Source organism: Artemia sp. Qi Xiang Cuo, unplaced genomic scaffold (assembly GCF_049724085.1).
Source record: "Artemia sp. Qi Xiang Cuo unplaced genomic scaffold, ASM4972408v1 HiC_scaffold_31, whole genome shotgun sequence".
Lineage (NCBI taxonomy): Eukaryota > Metazoa > Arthropoda > Branchiopoda > Anostraca > Artemiidae > Artemia > Artemia sp. Qi Xiang Cuo.
The window spans coordinates 753141-762366 of NW_028297440.1; the positions used below are offsets into that span (position 1 = coordinate 753141).

Consider the following 9226-nt stretch of genomic DNA (forward strand, 5'->3'; position numbering starts at 1 on the left):
ACAAAACAACCTTCACTCTGGGTTGTAATTTTTTTTTTTTTTTATCATGCCTGCATTCAAGAAAGAGAAAATTCTTCTGCCTGATGTAATATTGCCTTCTCAAACATACAAAATCACAGTTAAAATTTTAAGCTTTTATTTGTTTTTTATAACAAAACACTTATGTCTACCTTAACTCTTATGGGTTTGATAGGAGGGTACACATGCAGTTACATATTTATTTGTAACTTTTTTCCTGAACAGTAATTAATAAGCAAGAGAACACAAGAAATTATTTACTAAAGCAAATTAAGCTGTAATTTTATTCTTTTAGAGTAATTTTAATTGAATAACTTACCATTCTTAACAGCGAAATCTTCAGAAAAGGTGACACCTCCAGCCATTGGAATTTGAGGCAATTCCATAATAGACCCTCTGAATCAAGTAAATACTGCTTATCAAATTTATAATACGTACTAGCAATAACACTTGGATAGAATACTCCAGTAGTACAAGGGGGGGGGAGCAGAAACACAAAGTCTTTAAAAATACACAAGCTAAAGTGACTCCTTTGAATTAACTCAATGCTGATTGCAGCTTGATGCAGTTGAAAGCATAATTCAAACTTCTTCAGCAGCCAATAGGATCTGAAATATGATTAGTTATGAATTTTTTTTTTTAATTAAGAGCAAGCTAAAATTTAAAGACTGCCGCTTTATCTAACTGAAATAAATTGTAGTACAACAGATCCAGTATGGACCTTAATTTTGCTCCAAAGTGCCAATTAAGGTAAGTTTGGAATTTAACTTGTAACCAAAATTCAAATTAAAACAGCATATTTGAATTTTTTACCTTAAATTTAGTGGATATTCTAAAATAATATTCTGTAATAAATAATTCTGTAATAAAATTACAGAATAAACACTTCTATAAACTACGAAAAGTGCCACGTTCAGAATCCAATTCGAAATCTACACCACAACCAAAGAAGATATTTTCTGGTTTTGCTGAAACTCGACTCTTATTTTACATCTGTTATGCAACTTAAAAATGTATTAGCAGACGCACAGTCCCAGCTATCCTCCACAACAGTCAATCAGTTGCTGATCCTGAGCTGAATTTTTCAACCAATATTTCTGATCTGTTTTTTCCTGCAATTCCAGTAGTCTATCCCACACCTTCTTTATATGATGTATCACATAAGAAGGGACCAATTCTGATTACTGATACATTGGTTCTAAAGGAACTTACACTCCTCAAACTGAATAAATCTTCCAGTCCAGATGGCATTCACCCATGTATCCTACATGGATGTTGTACAATTTTTGTGTCAACCTCTTTCCCTGCTGTTCAAGTTGTCATTAAATCTTTCCAGGCTACCTCTGATGTGGAAAACTGCACATATCATTCCTAGATTTAAAAAGGTATATACGACCTTGCTGAAAATTATTGACCAATTAGCATGATATCAGAAGTTGTTAAGTTTATTGAAAGAACAATAAATTCTGCAGTTGTTAAACACCTTGATGCAAATAATGTTTTACATAGTTCACAACATGGCTTTTGTTCAGGAAGATGGGTTGACACCAATCTCCTTGAACTGTGTGATCACATCACCAAGTTAATTGATATTGGGGTGCCGGCTGAGATGATTCTGCTTGACTTTTCTATTTTTTGACAAAGTTTGTCACAAGCAACTTGCAATTAAATTACGTACAGTCAAGCTTGAAGGAAAATCCCTCCTCTGAATCCTTGATTTACTTTATTTGCAATCTCAATGGGTGCGGTTATTTGATGACTCTGGTAATGGTATTCTTTTCCCCCTGAAAAAAAATTTCAATCCTTAAAACAAAGCACAACTAAAATTTGACGACCCTTTCCATGTAATGGTGAGAGTAACTGAATAAAAAAATACAGTACTAAATGGGAATTCAATTTTTAACTTATACCAAGCATTTTTTAAAACTAAACACTTTCCAGGTAAAACATCATCACAGATTAGGTTAGGATACAAAATGTGAATTTTTTTCATTTAAGTAAAAACGATCAGAATTAATTCGTTCATTATAAATGCGGTTTAAAGTGGTTTCTCCAGTGTCTCTATTAAGAGCTACATTTTGGTGAATGTACTTTTTTATCTCAACTGCCTTCCTGAAAACTTGGATGAGACCTTGAATAGTGGAAATAATGGAGGAGTTATCAAAAAAAATTAAATGTTGCGGGTTGTCGTACAGATGTTGAGCCAAGGCGGAATAAATAGTTTGAGGCCTTTGGCATAGCTCCATAGCTTTTCGATTGAGGACCTGTCTTCCAACAATTTTTTCCCCAACTGTTGGTGGGTTCATTCAACATAGAAACAGCTCCAAGAAGATGGAACCCTATATACACCACTGCCCAAAATAGGGCTCGTTTTATCTTTGCTGCTGTTAAAATAGTTCTGAATTTTATTAGAATTTTTGAAGGTGACATTTAAGTTATGTTTTTTTTAGAATTTTTTGCAGTTTGTCACCTTATTTGGGAAAATAGGGCAAAACAGTAAAGACTTTCTTATCATCCACTGAAGGGATGATATTCGTTGGAGGTTGTGGAGATGATGAATCCTTTTCTGCCGTTTTTCTATCTTTTTTCTATGATGGATTCCAGTAACTTGATGGGATATCCATTGCAAAACAAAATGTCCTTCAGATAATTCAATTCTGGGATTATATGAACTTTTCAACAAATTCTTATAACACGATCAACGAAAGATATAACTACACCTCTTTTTACACAAGGGGGGTGGTTGGAAGAGAAAAGGAAATACCTATCATTATGTGTAGGTTTTCTAAAAATCGAATATTCAAGGCTGGGGGATTTATTGAAGATTAAGACGTCTAAAAAATGCAGTTTATGATTATCTTCCACTTCCAAGGTGAACTGAAAGTTGGAATCAAAACTGTTAATATGAGACAAAGTGTTAAGTTCTATATCTCAGTGACTCCACAAAGAGATAACATCATCGACAAATTGGCCCCAGAACTGGTGTTTCAGAGGAAAAGTATTCAAAGTGGAGGTTTCAATAAATTCCATGTAAAAAGTGGCCAAAAAAGGTGAAAGGCTCGTATACATTGGGAGGCCATTTATTTCTACACATTTGATTCACCGTAGAGGTTAAGCACGCCAAACCTAGTTCAGTACCTGCTGGGACTTCTGAAGGGTCCCAAATCATAAATTTGGGAAGTGTCTTTTTCTCTTTTGTGAATTTACGAAACATTTTTGCAATATCCATGATATTATCCTCATCATTACAGTACCTTACACATCTATCATTACAGTCATAAACTTCATATAATAACTTTTTCTCCCCACGAATCGTTTCTTTAGGAAAAAACTCCACACTACTCTTGACAAATTTATCAGTTTTCACGCCAGCATAGGCGCATTAGCTAATAAAGTTCAGTATAGGAGAATGCAAAATTGATAAGAAGCCATAATTTCATACCGAGTCCACACAATGCAGTCATTAAATAATCCAACACACAATCTTCTATCAATGCTCACTGCTTGAGACATTATCTTCTAGTTTCTTTTGAAGAGCAAATTCACATTTTTTTATATGACAAGATGTATACATTGAAATGGCATCAAAACTGGCAAAAATTGTCTTTTCTTATATCAAGGTTTTTTAATTTTTCCATAAGGTGTACTGAATTTTTTATGTAAGAAGCTTGTATCAACATAAGAGGAAAAAAAATTGTGGATAACCATTTTCCCAGTCTGGGAGCTGACAAACTATAAGGGGCCACAACTGGGCGCAGAGGAATTCCATCTTTGTGAATTTTTTGGGAGATCATAGAATTTAGGAGCAGAGCATCCACCCTTTAGGATAAAACATTTTGTACATTTGTGGAGTAACAAGTCTTTCATTTTGTAAAATTCCCAGCTCTTTTTGTACTTCACGGCTGAACTTGTCTGTGGGGTCTTAATCTTATCAAGGATAACAATTTTATTCCCTTTGTCAGCCCTGGTGATAATGATGTCTGGGTTTACTGTTAAATTTTTCAGAATTTGTGTTTCCCGAATTTTTGAATTAGAGGAATAAGGAGTGAAGTCAAGAAGATTCTTAACAACCTCCCCTCGAAGTAAGTCTGGCTTTTCCACAATTCCTCTTGAACAAAATTTACCTGCCTCCACACTGGATACAATCTCTGAGAAATTTACTTGAGGATGAGGCAAGCAAAATTTTGGTCCCTTAGACAAGACATGGATTTCTTCCAGTGTAAGAACTTTCAAAGATAGGTTCTCAATGGCTGGGTCAGGACAGAATCTAGGAAGAAAACATCTGGAATTTTGAAATTTTTCGCATTGTAATTTTACAAACTTTTCTGATAAACGAGTTCTAGCCATGGAAAAGTTGTAATGGAAAGAACTTTGAGCTATTTTAGAAATCTGTTGAAAATCTGGTGACCAGAGGTCAAGCTGTAAAAAATGTTGAACTTTTGAGATCATGTTACTAAGGAAAAAACGTTGATTTTTATGGTCTTTTAAAATGTGGTTCAATGATTGAAAACCAACCCTATGACTAAATTTCAGTTCCAATTGCGTGCCTAGATTTAATCGAAAACAAAGCAACTTTGGAAAAACACTATTAACCTACAATTCTGTAGAAATTCTTGCTGGGTAAGTAAGTTAGCGCTTTTTTTGGAAAAAACAAAACAATTAAGAACAGACTTGGTCATATGCTCCACATAAGCATGTCATAAATAATTTCTGAGACCACACTGACTAATCATGATAAAACGAAAAAATAGTAAAAAAGAGAAAAACGAGGATTATACTAGCCAGTGAAAAATGTGGACTAAAATGCAAATATTTTGGTCAAGACCTCCACTTGACTGTCCTCGATGCATGATAATAACATAAAAATTACTAATAAAAATCCAAAGATACTTTAAAAAAATTTCTAACCTTGAAAATAGGGCAGTGAAGGCTACTTTTCCCTTTTTTACCCTTCCTCTGATCTTTATAATGATACCGGAATAGCTCTGCTGGATCATATTGTGGGTAAAAGTTACCTTTATTTAGCACATTCTGCTTTTCTAGGTACGCTTCCACCATCTCTGCAGCAGTTTTTCTTTCTGTCAGGCTCAGGTAGGTACTGTTCTTTTTTACGTAGCTCTGATTGCAGATTCATTTTACCTAAGCGATCATCAACAGCAGGTCAGAGGTCTCCTGTTTATCAATCTATTTAACTATGGAACTTCATCCCTCCTGAGGTCCCTCTATCTCTTTCTGCTAAGGCTGTTTCTCACAAGGTCTTTCCAGTATAGTATTTTTTCCTCCTTTTTTTTCTTTTTTTTTTTGCATTCCATCTAAATTTCTATGTCTTTTTTTTTTCATTCAATATATTTTTCTGATTTTATTTATTTTTTTTTTTTTTATCTAATCCTAATTTTCAATCTTTTCTTTGTTTATATATTTTTTTTTCAGTTATTTCTGAAGTTTCCTGTTAATTCTCCTATTTTCATAAATGTCTCTTGATCCAGTTTTTTTTTTTTTTTGAAGTATGTTTTTTTGCGGTTTTTATATGTGCTTTATAATAGTGTCTTATCTTGTTTTGTTGGCCTTTACAAGCTGAGCTTCTTGGGCATGTATAAACTTTACGTTTGTATTTGTTTTGTTTTTAGTATTAATAAATTGATTGATTGATTGAAATAAAGCAAAACTAAATTTTGACAACCCTTTCCATGTAACAGTGAAAGGGTAACTGAATAAAAAAATACAGTGCTGAATGGGAATTCAATTTTTAATTTATAAAGAGCATTTTTAAAAGCTAAACACTTTCCAGGTAAAACATTATTGCAGATTAGGTTAGGTTGCAAAATGTGATAATTTTTTTTTTATTTAAGTAAAAACGATCAGAATTAATTAGTTCATTATAAATGGGGCTTAAATAGGTTTCTCCAGTGTCTCTATTGAGTGCTACCTTTTGGTGAAAGTACTTTTTTATGTCAACTGCCTCCCTGAAAACTTGGATGAGACTGGATGGATTACAAAACATTAGATATTGAAACCATTATGCAACTTGTTTGTCATTATATTCTTTATATTTTTGGTACAATAATCAATTTTTTACCCAAATAAATTGCCTCCCAATGGGTAGGAGCCTTTTTACCTTTTTTGGCCACTTTTTACATGGAATTTGTTGAAACTTCTGCTTTGAGTACTTTTCCTCTGAAACCTGTTCTGGGGCCAGTCTGTCAATGATGTTATTTCTGTGTGGAATCATGGAGAGATAGAACTTAACACTTTTTTGTCTCATCTTAACAGTTTTGATTCCAACTTTCAGTTCACCTTGGAACTGAAAGATAATCATCAACTGCCTTTTTTAGACAAATTAATCTTCAATATATCTCTTAGCCTTAAATATTTGATCTATAGAAAACCTACACATAATGATAGGTATTTGCTTTTCTCTTCCAACCACCCTCCTTGTGTAAAAAGAGGAGTAGTTATATCTTTAGTTGATCATTTTATAAGACTTTCTTGAAAAGCTCATATAATCCCAGAATTGAATTATCTGAAGGACATTTTGTTTTGCAATGGATATCAAAACTTAATGGAACCCATCATAGAAAAAAGACAAAAAAAAGGCAGAAAAGGATTCATCATCTCCACAACCTCCAATGGATATCATCCCTTTAGTGGGTGATAAGAAAGTCTACTGTTTTGCCCTATTTTCCCACATTAGGTGACAAACCGCAAAGAATTCTAAAAAAAAAATATAACTTAAATGTCACCTACAAAAATTCTAATAAAATTCTGAACTATTTTAACAGCAGCAAAGATAAAACAAGCCCCATTTTGGGCAGTGGTGATTATAGGGCTCCATATTTTTGTGGCTATTAGTTGGAAGAACCCACCAGTAATTGAAGGAGAGAATGTTGGAACACAGGTCCTCAATCAACAAAGCTTTTAAGCTATGTTGCAGTTGAGATAAAAAAGTACATTAACCAAAAGGTAGCTCTCAATAGAGACACTGGAGAAACCTATTTAAGCCCCATTTATAATGAACTAATTAATTCTGGTTGTTTTACTAGAATAAAAAAAATCGCATTTTCAACCTAATCTGTGATGTTTTACTTGGAAAGTATTTAGCTTTTAAAAATGCTCTGTATAAATTAAAAATTGAATTCCCATTCAGTAATGTATTTTTTTATTCAGTTACCCTTTCACTGTTACATGGAAAGGGTTGTCAAATTTTAGTTGTGCTTTGTTTTAAGTATGAAGTTTTTTTTATAGTATCCTTGGATTTTTATGTTATTATTGTGCACTGAGGACATGTCTAGCAGAGGTCTTGACTGAAATATTTGCATTTTAGTCTCCATTTTTTACTGGCTTGTATAATCCCCGTTTTTCTCTTTTTTGCTATTTTTTCGTTTTAACTTTGGCAAACAGAGTCCTTGCTGCTCTTATTATTTCTTGGAACACTCACTCCCCTCTGTAAATAATGAGCAGGATATTGGTGTCAGAACAAACTACCTAATGAAACAGTTACTGCTGAATCCATTGATATTTTCAAACAAAGGCTGGCTGCTTGAGTGGTCCTCCAGAGAGTGTAAACTCAATTGGGATGCTACTAAACATGAAACAGCCCCTGGTCACTAATGAACTTTGTATACAACTCAAGTTATCATTCTGGAGCTCTATAAGGAGAAATCCTTAGATTGCTCCAAGCTGCAATGATTATTGAAAAGAACATCAAAAAGAGCAAAATGCAGTGTGTTCTCTTAGTCTCTATGTAAGACAGGTGGAATCATCTCTAATTTTAAACCCATTTTTTGTTTGGACTGTGAAAAAATATTTACAATTTGGGCTATATATCTTTCTACTAAAGGCCATGGTGAAAGGGAAGAAAAGCCATATCCATCAATAAAATAAAGACATAATTTATAATGTTTGGTAGCAGTCTAGTTACAGCTCTTCTGAAGGAAATATCCTAATAAAACATACATGACTATTTTAATCCTTATTTTATACATATTATTTGAATATAAAACTTATTACTCTGACAAAAGCCATGCATTCTCTCCCTACCTAATAATATATTTTGTTGTTATTGGATGTTATCATAAGCAATTGGTTTTCTGTTGAAAAGGTGTTTGTGTAGTCTATTGACATGAAGCAATCTAGTTTAGTCTGAAACTGTTTTAAATATTTACCAAAAATTATTTCAAAAGATGGATCCAACAGAAAGAAACATAATAATTGTAATAATAGGAATGTTCTGATTATAATGAAGTAAGATTTCATCATTGTTGGTTAGTTTCTTGGTCTAGGCCAAGAGAACTACCTGAAGAAAAGGAAATACACTCAAGGCTACATGAAACAATTAGAAGGGGGTGGAGAAGACTTGTCAAAAATGCAAACTAAACAATAAACATCAGCATAAAGCTAGCAATCTAAAAATATGTCTTGGTAAAATTCTTGTTAAATTGCTACTTTTCCTATATTAGAAAGGGGTTAGGACAGGAAAATGAAACTTTCAGTAATGAATCCAAAGCCAAAAACATACTCTGGGAAGGTATTGCAAAGCTTCTATGTTAGCCCTATCCTAGCCTACTTTTTTTTATTTAAGTAAAACAATCAGAATTAATTAGTTCATTATAAATGGGACTTGAATAGGTTTCTCCAGTATCTCTATTGAGAGCTACCTTTTGGTGAATGTACTTTTTTTTTATCTCTACTGCCTCCCTGAAAACTTGGATGATGTTAGCCTATGTTAGCCTACTTGAAAGGTCATCCTATTGAAATTTTGACAAATCTAAACTAGAATTTTACCAGCTTTTACATTAAATTTCAGTTATCACTTTCTTTTTCTTTGGTTTTAGTTCTGAAAATACAAAATCCTATTACTTTATTAGTATTTTAGGCCATATTGATGGGTTTTTCAAAATTTAGGAAATGTATTTTCAGATCCTTGAAACCTCATAAATTGGGATTGAGCAAAGTTGTGAAGCTGAAAAGTGGTAAATTTTCAGTGAGCCACATAATTTAGCTTAGATAAAAGTGAAAACGTCTTTTGATGCCTTTTTTTGGTCTTTCATAATTCAAGAATTGCTTCTGGGGCTAGTTGCATCTTGAGCCCTTAAAGGGGCCCCAAAAGTATTTTATATGAATAATGAAAGAGCATAAAAAGTATGAACTGATGTTTTCACTTTCATCCTAGCAAAGTTATATGGCCCACTGCAAATGTACCCACACCCAC

The 9226-nt window shown here is 33.1% G+C and overlaps 1 long non-coding RNA gene across 1 annotated transcript; it reads right to left on the minus strand.

Annotated features, from left to right (window-relative positions):
* Positions 1-341: 341 nt before the first annotated feature.
* LOC148938926 (uncharacterized) lies at positions 342-8089 on the minus strand. Its single transcript, XR_016143593.1, has 3 exons — positions 7827-8089; positions 1697-1802; positions 342-626 (listed from the first exon to the last, which is right to left on the minus strand). It is a non-coding gene; the product is annotated as an uncharacterized LOC148938926 (long non-coding RNA).
* Between the last annotated feature and the right edge of the window lie 1137 nt (positions 8090-9226).